This window comes from Rattus norvegicus, chromosome 14, assembly GCF_021556685.1.
Source record: "Rattus norvegicus strain SHRSP/BbbUtx chromosome 14, alternate assembly SHRSP_T2T, whole genome shotgun sequence".
Lineage (NCBI taxonomy): Eukaryota > Metazoa > Chordata > Mammalia > Rodentia > Muridae > Rattus > Rattus norvegicus.
The window spans coordinates 20,144,615-20,159,244 of NC_141547.1; the positions used below are offsets into that span (position 1 = coordinate 20,144,615).

At 39.7% G+C, this 14,630-nt stretch overlaps 1 long non-coding RNA gene across 5 annotated transcripts in view; it reads left to right on the forward strand.

Annotated features, from left to right (window-relative positions):
• The window catches only part of LOC108352727 (uncharacterized), a 36,920-nt gene that overhangs the window by 6,674 nt on the left and 15,616 nt on the right, over positions 1-14,630 (forward strand). For 3 of the 5 annotated variants that reach the window (XR_015637339.1, XR_015637336.1, XR_015637335.1), the window contains 2 exons: positions 9,688-9,770; positions 10,632-10,742. The exons of 1 other annotated variant lie outside the window; for it this stretch is intronic. This is a non-coding gene — a long non-coding RNA (uncharacterized LOC108352727). Of the gene's footprint in view, positions 1-6,224; positions 6,475-9,687; positions 9,771-10,631; positions 10,743-14,630 lie in introns of those variants that run through there. One more of the 5 variants, XR_015637337.1, reaches the window with a different exon arrangement.

A 14,630-nucleotide genomic window follows, 5' to 3' on the forward strand; every position in this document is an offset into this window, starting at 1 on the left:
AAAAAAGGGACCAATCATGATTGAAAGGGACCAGTGAATCAGTGGGTTTTAGACAATGGCTTAGCTAATAACCCCTTTCCTAATCATCTTGGTGGTGTATGGATTCCCACACCCTAAGTAATGCCTTTCAATTATCCAGAGGCATTTTTCCTGTGATCACTCCTGGATTTTCCTCGGTCATGACTAACTCCCCTAGGCTAATTTTGTCCCACTCCTTTTATCATCTAAAAATGGATAACTTAAGTAAGTGACCCAAAAAGGAAGATAAGTTACTACTAGATATTATATGCATCAAAAAAATCTCAAGATTAGATATTTAGACTGTGCTAGAATGTGATAGTTAAATTACTAAAACTTGGTGCTTAATGTAATAACCATTCTAGGCTCAAAAATGCTGACAAATAATTGAGTGATTAAACTAGGTAGAAGTTTTCATATTTACACACACACACACACACACACACACAGTGTGTAGATAGACAGACTTTGGCTTACTTTGAGTATTGTTAAATTAAATTAAATATCCTGTAAGTTAGCACTCACTTGAGAATTTCTATTACATCCTTCAGGCCCCCGGGCAGCTAACCCCACTACCGAGTCAGGAACTTGCCAAGCCTTTGCACTAAACTGAGATGATAACATCCTGATAGGAATAGCTTCATCTTGCTTTATTCTTGAAGTCTGAAGATAATTAAGATACTTTACTTGAATTTTCCATTAGTTGAATATCTTAAAGTAGCTAAGCGTCTGGACAGAAGGCTCCACGATCAAAAGCACTCGCTGTTCTTGTAGAAGACTTGGGTTTGGTTCTCATCACCCACACCATGTGGTTCAAAACTATATGTAATTATAGTTCCAGAGACTTTGAAACTATTTTCTGGCTTCCATGGACAACCTTCACATGCATGTGCACATACATGTTATAAGATTAAAAACAATTTAAAAAGTATTAAAACTTCCCATATATGTAATAGTTGAAACATCTGGAAAACCACAGCCTGTGCCTTAATATATGATACCTTCCAAGTCCCTATATCATTGAAAGCAAATCTGTACCTGAGGAGAGAGGAAGACCTTGTTTCTGTACTGCAGTGTGTATGTTGGGTGTGTCTGTCTTACTCTGTTATACATGTGCCCTTACTATAATTACATCATTTATCTAGAACATAGTTCATGGAACTTTGTTAAATAAATGATTTACTTTATTTAAGTGAGGGAAAAGATCCAGAGCAATGGCATTCAGTATAGGTTAAGGTTCAAGGACACAGGATGAGAAAATTCTGAACTAGAAATTGTAACTGGACATCATTATTTTGTTTTCATTCAATCACCAGCACAAAACAAACCTTCACTCAAATAAAAGGACAAAATCACATGGGTCAAGTGCATATGACTGTTGGGTTAGGTAGCAGTGAAAGTCTCCGTATCTGTGCTCTGTCTTAGTAACCTGAAGTGACTTAGTTTTTTTCTATCAATGTTATCTTTGCTCGCTTTATGAACTATCCTGAAGAATCAATCAAGGGTCTCACAGAATACCTTTGTGAAGCTGCCCACTGTTTCTGTGGACTATGAAAAAATAAATCTGAACTTTTAGCACTCCTTAAAATAAAATGATTTTTATAATATATGAGCTATAATTTCCAGCAAGTTCTAATACATTCCAATATAGTCAAGATGAGTTACCTGTTTCAGTGAGAAAGATGAGGTTCAGGAGGTCCAGCATCTTTCTTCATTGCTTTTCCAGTGACACAAATAGTTACTGGAAAGCCATGTCTATGCCAGGCACCAAAGGAACCTCGGTGTTAGCAATAAGAGGTATGGTTATAGTCTCTAAGAAAATTAAAATTTTAATTTAATTTAACTCACTGTCGAAAATGTGTGAGAGGTTACTGAAGAGATGACCCAGCAGTTAAGAGCACTGCCCACTTTCCCAGAGGACCTAGGTTGGGTTTTTAGCACCCACTAGGCAATTTATCACTCTCTGTAACTTTAGTTCCAAAGTATCTTGCACCATTTTATAGTTTCCATGAGCAATAAGGCAGGCAAGTGTAGTACATTCATACATGCAAAACACCTACATACATGAAATAAAAATAAAAATAAATAAAAAAAAGGAAAATTGTGGTTAGAATTTTAGTCCTTTGATTCTGGATCTAGCATTCTTCTAAGGCCTATAAATATCTAACTTGAGAAGGAAACACATGGTACCATAATAATTGTTACTAAGAGAAAAAGTATAAATTTAAGTTGGTGAGTTTGCAAATTCTTAGAAATGGAAGATTTTTGTGAGCAAGGATTACTTTATTAGTAGAGTTTTCAGAAAGCCACTGGGTAAAAATCCCAGGTCTGAAGACAGAAATCAGTAACTTCCTGAAATTAAGGAAGAATCCATCTCAGGAAAAGAGGCAAGACATGGTGAGGAAGACACAGCAGATGCATTTGCAATCAACGAGAACAGCCCTGCAGCAGAAGCAACAGTGGGAATGAGAAAGTCCCAAGGCGGTACCACTTGAGAAGTGATCTCAAGGAGAAGAACATAGGGCAATAAGGACTCATGACAAGCAGTACAGAAGGGGGAAGGAGGACCTCAATAAAGGGGCAGATTCTGAGTTATCAGTTACACAGACTGATGGGGACTTTTGTTAAACTCTCAACAGCCTGACTCCAGAAGTAGCTAAGAAGAGCTCAGAGACAGCTGAGTCACATGTACCAGGGGATTTTCCGAGTCCATTAGACCACCATGGACAGACTTTATTATAAATATACATAAGCTTTAATTCTTTCATTGAAAAGCTTGAAATAGATACAAAGTATTAACTTCATAGTATTATGAAGATTCCACTTACTTTTTAAAGCACTTATCTCTTTTTTTAAATTTTTTTTATTAACTTGAGTATTTCTTATTTACATTTCGAGTGTTATTCCCTTTCCCAGTTTCTGGGCCAACATCCCTCTAGCCCCTCCCCCTCCCCTTTTTTATGGGTGTTCCACTCCCCATCCTCCCCCCCTTGTTGCCCTCCCCCCAACAATCTAGTTCACTGGGGGTTCAGTCTTAGCAGGACCCAGGGCTTCCCCTTCCACTGGTGCTCTTACTAGGATATTCATTGCTACCTATGAGGTCAGAGTCCAGGGTCAGTCCATGTATAGTCTTTAGGTAGTGGCTTAGTCCCTGGAAGCTCTGGTTGGTTGGCATTGTTGTTCATATGGGGTCTCAAGCCCCTTCAAGCTCTTCCAGTTCTTTCTCTGATTCCTTCAACAGGGGTCCTGTTCTCTTAAATTCTCTCCTTTCCTTTAGACAATGACATGCTGGTGAACTAAATCTCTGACCAAAGTAAGTAAACAAATGAAAAACACTCGGAACGCCCCAAACCAAAAGTGAAAAGAACAAAGAAACAATAAAAGATGCCTGATTTGAAGGAACTTCAAATTTCCTTAATGTCAGTATTCTACTGTCTAATATCCAGTTATGGTTTAACAATGGGCTATTCACTACAGAATCTGAAGAGATAGTAACAGCCCGTTTTGCACATTGTTGCCTCACAAGCTAGTGAACTCTTCAACCGTTAAAATGGTTCTTGTTGCTCATAGAACCTTATGGGTTGCAACATAAACATGTCAGTAGTAAGTTAGAGCATCAAGTGTCTGGCTCTGCTTTGTGGTCCAAACGGATCTTCTCATTGGGTTCCCCTGAGCACCTCTAAAGTATGGTTATCATCATTATATTGGTAATTCAAATTCGAAGAGGTTAGTTTGCTAAATTATGGACTAGTTCTTCACCAATAGAATTCAACTTTGAACTGTCTCTTTACAAGTGTTTCACCATCATAGACTTTGCATCTACTTGAGACTGAAAGACTACACAGTTTTGCAAGCATTTTTCATTCTGTTGATTTCTTTTTTATTAGTATTTGAGAGTTTCATATAAAAAGTTTAGGTCATATTCATCCATCACCCATCTATTTCCATACATGCTCTTTTTCTACTCACTCATCTTTGTGGCCTTTTATTTCTAAATCTCACTATCCCAATGGTGGGTGTTCTTCCACTAGACAGACGAGCTCACCGAGAGCCACCCTCTTAGAATGAGTAGCATTTCTTTTGAGCATTTGCTGAAAATTCTCCAGTTCTCTTGCACACACTAGTCTCCTATAGATTCTTGCAATCAATATCTTTCAACTTACGAATTTTCTGTGGCAAATCTTAGATTGGTAGAGAATTTTCTAAGTGATAACTATTGGATAAGCTGTTTATTTTTGCTTCATCAAAATCTGCAGTTGCTTATGTCTGCCATGAGGAAAAAAGAAATCCAGGCATGTTCCAGTCATCAGTGTACTTAGCTGAGATCACGAAACATGAAGGTCACATAGTGCTCATTGTTGAAGCCGTATTCTAGCAAAGAAGCATAGCATTTCTCTATCCCATTTCCAAGGAGCTTTTCTACTTGTAATAACAATTACTGAAAGCAACCAAAGCCAGGAATTAATAAGCCAGAATCACAGACAACTTCCTTTCTTAGAATGTTTTTTAGAAAGGAACAAATGCTGTGGACACACCAGGATTCACGAGTATCTGTTACATCGCTAGGAAGATTCATTTATAAGTAGTATTGATCTCAGTTTTTATCTAATAAGAAACTCTTGTGATTTATAATATTTCCACAGATGAAGCCTTTGGCTGTCATATTTATGACTACACTAGAGACTTTAAGAATTTGTAATGTGTATGCCATTGTCTTCAGGAATATTTGTGCTTTCCTGTGCTCTGTTCTTCCATATGTACATGTGGGTCCCTGATGTGTAGACTATTCCTGCATTGTCCTATGAAACCTCACACTCAACCCCTTTTTTTGGATGAGGATGCTTATTAGGGCATCATGGTTTATCTAACACATGGACTGTGTCAAGCCCTGTACGAATGTTGTCTTTGTATAAGTTAGTTCAATCGCACTAAGTCACAAATCTAAGGCTTATTTAGATATGACTTGATGACCTCATGTTTAGGTGAGGCACTCAACATTTATTAATATTAAAAAGTCTTACTATGAGTGTTTGGATGAGGTCCAGGGTCAGCATCTGAACTGAAATCTACACCAGAATCCTGGACCATCACATTAAAGCATGTGCTCTGACAGTGACAGGCCTCTGACACAGAGCTAATGCATATAAGACCACTGTCTCTTCTATTATCTTTTGCATACAGACAGAAGAATAAAAATATTAAAGCTTCACTGGTAACTTATTACCAAATTATCTCTCTGATGATTACAATATTCTAGAAAAAATGTCACCTCATGATTTTATTCACAAGACAAAAACTGGGGAAAAAGAAAGTCTTGTAGCTAAACCATTAAAAAATGTTACTAAACAGAATCTAACCCAGAAGGTATAAATGAAAAATTTTAAACCAATTAAGAGAAAGTATAACTCAATGAAAAATTATTACCGTTTAAGATCCACCTCTACGAAGAAGACTAAAGGGTTCCATGAATAAACATTGGGTAATGATTTAGGAACTGTCTGGGGATGCGTTATGCCTAAGTTCCAGCTTTAAATAAATGTTAGGTTGGGCTGAAATGCCTCTCTTAAAAACTGGGGCAATAACTGGTGTGGGATAATTTGGGGTCAGTGAGGCTGATGTTTGGTTGCAATGTCAGGAGGAACCTGACCACTGAGGTACTTTTACAGCAATTTCTCATCTTCAATGCTATGGAACACAAAGTTCACTGAGTGGATATGTTATTTTCCCAGCAAAGAATGCACATTAGGTTTTGTAGAAATAGCAACTAGATTTGCTTAGGGACTCAGAACTTTTCACAAAAATTCTATGTCTAGAGTGTCACACAAAGTTAAAATAAATACAAATCTTTATTATTGTAACCAAAGATATTTAAAGGCACTTCTAATATCTACACGGAAAATGTGCTTTTACAAGGATATTTGAATTGAAATATAGAAGTCCATTTTTTCTTTGTATATTTTATGGGTACTTTGGAAAAATGACATTTAGACCTACAGTTTAAATGGGCTTTCAGAGACTTCCTCTTGGCACAGGTTGATGGATACAGGTCGAGTCCAAAGAGGAAGAATTGTTAAGATCTGTCCTAGAACTAATCCTGTTCATTTAGCAGGATGTGCTTGAGAAATCTCTGGCAGCTTCTTAGCAATACTGGGAAACTCTCAGCGGAGAATTCTGAAAAGCTAAATGTCTTGTTCTTTCCTTTAAAGGTCAAGCTAATATTACATAATTCAAGGGTGTGTTTTCCATAATGAAGCAGTCAGGTCTGAATCGCTGGGACGGCTGAGGTTTCTGGAAGTATGATTACCATCAGCACCTGGGTAAAGCTGTCAAAATGGCCGCTGCTTAGGAAGCACGAGTTCGGCAACCTCCAGCTGCTTGGTAGCATGAGTTCACCTTATGATAGCTTAGATATAAATGTCATTTCAAAAAAAAATAAATGTCATTTCATGTTCTTAATAGCTTTGTTGCTTTAGTCTATTCATAGCCCTGTAAAACGATACAAATGACAAATGTATAGGACATCACAAAAAGTGAAGAGTATTGTTCACTATTAGAATGACCCTCGTTATGCCAATTTAGAGGAAAGGACACTCTGATCTGACAAGGAGAAGGCTCATGAGATAGAGGAGGCTTGAGAAATGTCTCTAAACTTATTTAATCATATATGAACCTCTACTACAATTAAAACTATCATCAGGCTTAATTAAGAAAAGTTACGTAGATAAAAGTCAACTTGATCAGTTAATACTCTCCAATACTATTCTTTACACACACATCTACCCTGCTCTTGTCCCATTCATTGATGTTGCTTATTTTGCCAAATCTAAATCATAGTATCCCCTTAGAGTAAAGGCCTTTTTCAACCAAAATTATTTATTGAATGCTAGGAATAATCCAGAAAAGTTTAACTAAGAGAATTATTTACAAACAAGGGAGTGTGACTGTCTTTTAAATACGAAGATTGATAAAATAAAACTATGGGTATGTGATTAAGGGCAGGATGACACAAAAAGTCTTGTCTGTCTCTGTCTCTGTCTCTGTCTCTCTCTCTCTCTCTCGTGCATTTGTGATAGAGTTTTGTTTATTTCAAATTACTCTTTAATAATTTTATTTATTTATACCCTAAATGTTGCCCCTTTTCAGTCTCCCTCCCAGAATTCTTCCCCTCATCTCCCTCCCCTTTGTCTCTGAGACGGTGCTCTCCCCCTACTCTGAGGCATCAAATTCCTACAGAATTAGGTGCACCCTCTCCCACTGAGGCCAGACAAGGCAGTTCTCTGCTGGATACAGGCTGGGGGCCTTGTGTATGCTCTTTGGTTGGTGGCTCTGGGAGCTCCCAAGGGCCCAGGTTAATTGATATTGTTGGTCTTCCTATGGGTCTCAATCCCTTTCAGCTCCATCAATCCTTCCTCTAACTTTTCCATAGGGGTCCCTGACCTCAGTCCAATGGTTGGCTGTAGGTATCTGTGTCTGTCTCAGTCGGCTGCTGGTAGACCCTCTATGATGTCAGCCATCCTAGACTTCTGTCTACATGCACAACATAACATTAGTAATAGTGCCAGGGTTTGATGCCCACCCATGGGATGGATCACAAGTTGGGCCAATCCCTGGATGCCCTTTAATTCAGTCTCTGGTCCAGTTTTGTCCCTGCAGTTCTTTAAGACAAGACAATTCTGGGTCAAAACAATTGAAAGTGGATTGGTGAGTCCCAGTGGGCACTGGGAGCCCAGTCTAACTCCTGGAGGTTGTTGCTTCAGTTTCCATCTCCCCACTTTTGGGTATTTTGGCTAAGGTCACCCACACTGAGTCCTGAGATTCTCTCACCTCCCAGGTCTCTGGTACTTTCTAAAGGTTCTCTCCACCCCATCCCATGCAACTGTGTATTTCCATTCATCCTCCTGACCCTCTGGGCTTCTCTCCTGTCTAGCCTCATACCTGATCCTGCCCCACTATTCCCCTCCCTTCCTCTCTCCCACTCAAGTTTCTCCCTCTGTCTGCCTCCTGGCATTATTTCTTCCCCCTTCCAAATGGGATTGAAGCATCCTCACTTGGGCCTTCCCTCTTGTTTAACTTCTTAGTGTCTGTTGGTGTCTATCCTTGGTTTCCTGTATTTTTGGCCTAATATTCACTTATCAGTGAGTACATACCATGCATGTCTTTTGGATTGGGTTGCCTCACTCAGGTGGATATTTTCTAGTTCTATCTATTTGCCTCCAAAATTCATAATGTCCTTCCTTTCAATTGCTGAATAAGTATTCCCATCTGTATTCCACAAACGTGTGTAACTTTTCTTTTAATGTGAAGTTTTTAAAAGAAAACTATGGGTATATGATTAAGGGTAGGGTGACACAATAAGTTTGTATGTATGTATGTATGCATGCATGTATGTATGTATTATGTGCCTTTTCTGATAAGGTCTTTATAAGCAGTAAAGATCGCCTGCAAGTCACTATACATTCAAAGGGAAACTACACTTCCATCTCCTGAGCGCTGGAATTTATATGAATGCACAACTATATTCACCTCTGGTAAAACTTTATAATGGAGAAACTATTGGAGCTGGGACCCAGAGGCAGAGGAGAGTCTTCTTACGTAGACACACAAGGAAAGAACATTCTAAGCACAGTGGCTATCATGTGCAAATACAAGGGGTATGACATAAGCTCACAGTTTGGGGATCATTTATAATTCAGGATAATTGGGAGGTAGGATACTTGTGGTGAATTGATAGGTGAGATAGAGTAGTTAGGGGGTCACCTCATGTAAGCTTTTCTTAGGGAAATAAATACGACTGAGGTCCATCTTGTCGGCAGCTGGTATCTGTTAATTAAGCGAGGCAATGTAGGCATCATCTGTTAGTAATGTCTAGTAAGTTTTTCCGTTCCTCATGCTGGTGCCTTTCCCGGTCTACTTCTCAGCTTTCACACTTGGAGATTTGCTTTGATCAGCTAAATATGAGTGAGAAATATATGTTACTTCTGACCAGAAGCTTTAGGATAATGCGCCGTTCTCTTTCTGCGGCGGCCACTGGCAACAGTCCAGAGAGCAGGTATTCATCAACTCTGCTCCTTCAGTCTGGATTCTCCAGGGCAGAAAAAAAAAGTTCATCTGAGATCAAAGTAGACCGGCAGTGTAGGGGAAGGGAGATGCAAATGTAGTTTAAATAGGTGAGGTATTAGGATGCCACTACATACTGAGTGTTTCTTATTAGTGTCACAATTATAGTTTTGTAAGACCATTCTGGAAGAAGTGTTATGGGGAGAATCAGGCAAGCGAACGAAAAGCCAATGCAACTTGTAACATGTGGTTTGGCAAGAGCATAGGACAGAGTTATATTTTATTTTATTACTTATACCTTTATGGTCAAGAAGTCCTCTCATGTCTTCCAGAAAATTGCTTTCACAGGACAGTGTGTTATCTATTGAATTGGCTAACTCTGGCATCCACTTGTATAGTTATATATACATGGTGACAAAAACTGAACAAAAACGTTATTGGTTACTGTGTGTGTGTGTGTGTGTGTGTGTGTGTGTGTGTGTGTGTGTATGAGTGTGTACAAACACATTTGAATTATGGATTTCAGTAAGTTTTCTTATAGATTTCAGATTAGCCTGTTCTCAGCTCTTCCTTAACTCCAACCAAGTGATTTACTTTTTCCTCCTCTTACAGAAGTTTATTCCCAGGATCTTTCCAGTGCACCAGTTATTGACCTCAGATTACCTTTGCTCTGAAATATTTTACCTGCATTTCTGGTGAGAACCTACTCTCTTGAGACCTTATTTCCCTATCATTAGTTGTAACTGGTAACTATGATCATCTCATTCGATTTGTGGAATTACTATGAGAATTAAAATACATAATTTAGGAAATGATTTATACACTGTCTGAAGTACAGGGAGCCCTGCAAGACAGAACAGCATTTCAGTGCTCATAGGTTCCTTTGAATAAAACTGTCTAACTGTTTGGAAATTGCTTATTGAAGAAACAAAAACACCTCACTGGCTGTTTTATGCTGATTGCAGCTCACGCGGTACTGAAATAGCTTTCAAATTTTGGTATAATACACTGAGTTGATTTGCATGATTCAAATGGTTCATCATTAGGGAGGGGCTTTTCTGAAGAGGCACGGATGCTCTTCACCCACTGTGTTTGTGGAGACGCTTTTGAAGACTGCCCAATATAGCTTCTCAGAACAGATTCATGAAAAAGAACTGCAACACTGTATCTTTTAGTTTGCTCTTTCAGTGACGTCACATGCCTCTTAATGTGTGTTTTTCTTTGTAGGATAATTTCAAGGATGCCTTTCTAAAACTAATAAGGTAGCTTCAGTAGTCAATCAAGTTCATTTAGATAGACAATTAACAACAGTTAATTGTCTGAGATAGACAATTAACAACAGTTAATTGTCTGTCTCTGCTTCTACTCCCTTCTCAGTCCTCCTTCCCATGCCCCCAAATAAACTCTATTCTACACAAAAGAAGGTATATCCCTAAATGTCACTGGTCATGCTCACGTTTGCAGTGCATTCTTCTCAACCTCCCATTCTTTGCCTGCTTAAATGTAAGGGATCAATTTCCAGCTGTGATTTCTCAACGCATTCTCTTCTCTTACAGAGCACTTTCCCTCTTCAAGTCCTGTACCATATTTTCTCCTTATCTGATTTCAAGAAACAAGACTCTCATACAGAAATAGTAAACTTAAATAAAATGATATATGGAACTGCAGACTTGAACAAATGTGTCTTTCTATATCCTGCTGAGTCCAGTCTTTGGATATTTTATCTAAGTATGTATGTGGCTAATTGAAAAGAAGTAGAATTTTTATCATACAAAAGAGCCTCTCATGAGTGACTGTGGGGAACAACTTTGAGTGTTGTACTGAGATGCATTTAAGGAGGTAAGTCAATTTTAATGACTGAAATGGGTACAGTGAGGCCCTAAGCTGTGTAACTGTCATCCCAAAGCTGGCTAAGTATCAGCTCCTTCCACTAATCCAGGATTGTTGTTTAGTGGTGCACTTCCTGGAGCTCTACCACACGAGGGCGCTGTTTACCACAACGTTCTTTTTCTGTTTTCTTATAAAAATTTCAAACTGCATTTTTTTGGGGGGAAGGAGGAGGGAGGGAGGGAGAAGCATTCTAAATTATGTAAATAGAGATTCCTGACCCCACTATCCAAATAATTGAAGATAACGCTTACTTCATCCCCATCAGTGATATGCAGTGAAGAAACTGGAGCAATTATAGGTTCTATGGGTAAAGAAACCAAATCATTCCAAGGGTGAGTTTTGATCACGTAACTCATAGGCAATGGAAAAGGTGGCTCCATGTTTTCCTAAGGTACAAAGCACAGGATGTGTCTAAAAACAAACCCAAATGTTTAGAAGAGTGTTATCTCTATGACAATCTATTTCGAAAGCTTACCTAATGGAAACATGACATGTGTTGGGATTTTACAGGATGAAATTTAGTGTAGCTCAGAGCAAGTACCATAATCCCTCAAGAGCTGTGCAAACACTCATGTGCCCAGCTTCTGCAGGATTATCACTGTGAAGGGCTTAGACTAGTGTTGCCGAGGACAGCACGAGCAGATTCACCCAAGATGTATTCCACGGATTAGTGTCCAGTACGAGGAAATTAGATGTGACCAGAGAAATCAATAAAGGTATTCACAGGTGAGAACAGGGCACCTTGACTGCCAACGAGAGAACAGCCAAAGGAAATAGAGTCAGAAGGGGAAATGAGAAGTCATGCCACCCAACCCAAGCTACTGCCTCCTCCAAGTCCCTCAGGACACTGGCGTTGCCAGTTCACCAGAGCTGAAAAGGACACGCCACAGGCCAGCCACCTGTGTGCCCGGAGGCAAAACTGAACTGCAGTTTTACCAGTTATTTAGATGGCTTGCCAATTTCAAGAGTCAGGTTTTTTTTGTTGTTGGTTTTTGGTTTTTGGTTTTGGGTTTTTTTTTTTTTCCTCCGTCTATGTTTCCTACACATCAGTGATTCCAGAAAGCTCCTCAGAGGGACATGGTTTCAGTTTGGCTTTTAACATCAGAGCTTGGATTATGAAAAACTGCTGCCGGCCATTGAACTGCCTGAGGATCCAGCTATACCTCTCTTGGGCATATACCCAAAAGATGCCCCAATATATAAAAAAGACACGTGCTCCACTATATTCATCGCAGCCTTATTTATAATAGCCAGAAGCTGGAAAGAACCCATATGCCCTTCAACAGAGGAATGGATACAGAAAATGTGGTACATCTACACAATGGAATATTACTCAGCTATCAAAAACAATGACTTTATGAAATTCGTAGGCAAATGGTCGGAACTGGAAAATATCATCCTGAGTGAGGTAACCCAATCACAGAAAAACACACATGGTATGCACTCATTGATAAGTGGCTATTAGCCCAAATGCTTGAATTACCCTAGATGCCTAGAACAAATGAAACTCAAGACGGATGATCAAAATGTGAATGCTTCACTCCTTCTTTAAAAGGGGAACAAGAATACCCTTGGCAGGGAATAGAGAGGCAAAGATTAAAACAGACACAGAAGGAACACCCATTCAGAGCCTGCCCCACATGTGGCCCATGCATATACAGCCATCCAATTAGACAAGATGGATGAAGCAAAGAAATGCAGGCTGACAGGAGCCGGATGTAGATCGCTCCTGAGAGACACAGCCAGAATACAGCAAATACAGAGGCGAATGCCAGCAGCAAACCACTGGATTGAGAATAGGACCCCCGTTGAAGGAATCAGAGAAAGAACTAGAAGAGCTTGAAGGGGCTCGAGACCCCATATGTACAACAATGCCAAGCAACCAGAGCTTCCAGGGACTAAGCTACTACCTAAAGACTATACATGGACTGACCCTGGACTCTGACCTCATAGGTAGCAATGAATATCCTAGTAAGAGCACCAGTGGAAGGGGAAGCCCTGGGTCCTGCTAAGACTCAACCCCCAGTGAACTAGATTGTTGGGGGGAGGGTGGCAAGGGGGGGAGGATGGGGAGGGGAACACCCATAAAGAAGGGGAGGGGGGAGGGGGATGTTTGCCCGGAAACCGGGAAAGGGAATAACACTCGAAATGTATATAAGAAATACTCAAGTTAAAAAAAAAAAAAGAAAGAAAATGATTCTTCCAACATTTGCTTAAATGAATAAATGCTAAGCATTTAGGATCTCAGGAGGTTAGAGGTGGATAGATTGCTTTGTGAAATGCCACTTTCCTTGTTAAGGTGACATCCAGAGACAAGACATAGACACAAGAATATGGAGAGCATGAGCATATACCAGAGAAGGGACAGGATTATGAGCCCTTAGATCCCAAAGCCAGCTTTGGACAATTTGTAATTATTTCCGGTGTTACTGAAAACTTCATAATCTGTATCTTTGTGTCATTTTAAATTGTCGGAGTTGAAGAACTACCTTCCTGAGGTAGAGGAAACCTCACTGTGAGTTAGCCAAAGAAGTTTAGATGTTTGTGTATGGATTTGTAGAAGCCAGTGGGGTGTATCCACAAAATCTCAAGGCTAGAATGGAGGTTATTAATTATTTGTGGAACTGACCACCTTGTAGAAGCTAACGGAGTGAAGTCCTAGCCTGAGCAGAACAGGTTTCAAAGTAAGATTGATATTTGAAACTACCTTTCATGGAGTTGAGCGGTGGTCTGTCTTCTCTTCTCTGCCACGCCATCCACCGAGCTTTGGTGTGAAGGCTGACTGTCAGACACTTCTGCAATCCCTCTGGTACTTTGCTTCTTTTCTCTAAGAGCCATGGATAGTTAAAGAGTCCCCAGACAGGCTGTAGGGAGGATCACGAGACAGCACATTATTTACGTACATTTTAGGCACAGATACCTTTTTACTTTTGGAATTTAGTAACACATGAGGGAGAGTGTAGTGAATTTCCTGCCATTACATTTTCTGTTGCAATTTTTCAGAAAGGACAGCTTTTCTCATATTTAAAATCCGAGGATCACATTCCTTGCCCTTTGTTCTTGGGAACCGCTCATTTCTTTGAGACCTGTTCACTTCTCTGAGAAGGACACAGCTGACTTGTGTCCCTTTAAAAACCTCCTGTGGCCAGTCTCTCACAGGAAGACTTATCTTCCAGAAACATTTCGCAGCCTAGTTATTTCTGTTTTTAAACTTATTTCTACTCCACTTTGTTGAAAGAGCTGTACAGTCCAGAACTGAGATCGTAGGAAAAGGAAATCTCATTGAGGTCAATGCAGTTATGCCTGTTAATAGGTGTGTGTGTGTGTGTGTGTGTGTGTGTGTGTGTGTGTGTGTTAGAGAATCACAACAAAGTGATCTCCCCACCCCAAATATTCAATTGCATTATTTTACTTGTAGAAGAATGATATTCATTTTGTTGCTGTTGTTGGAGACGGCCCCCACTGATATGCAACATGACATATGTATACTGAAGAAGGCTTCTAGAGGCAACACTGAAGGACTCTGGTGGGAGTATGTAAGATTGTCTCCATTGCTAAAAGACATAAGCGCGGGTTAGAGGAGGTGCAGGTGGGAGATACAGTAATGTAGTACTGCTGAGGGGCCATCATTATTTTGTTAATAAATTATCATCTCTCCTGAGCCT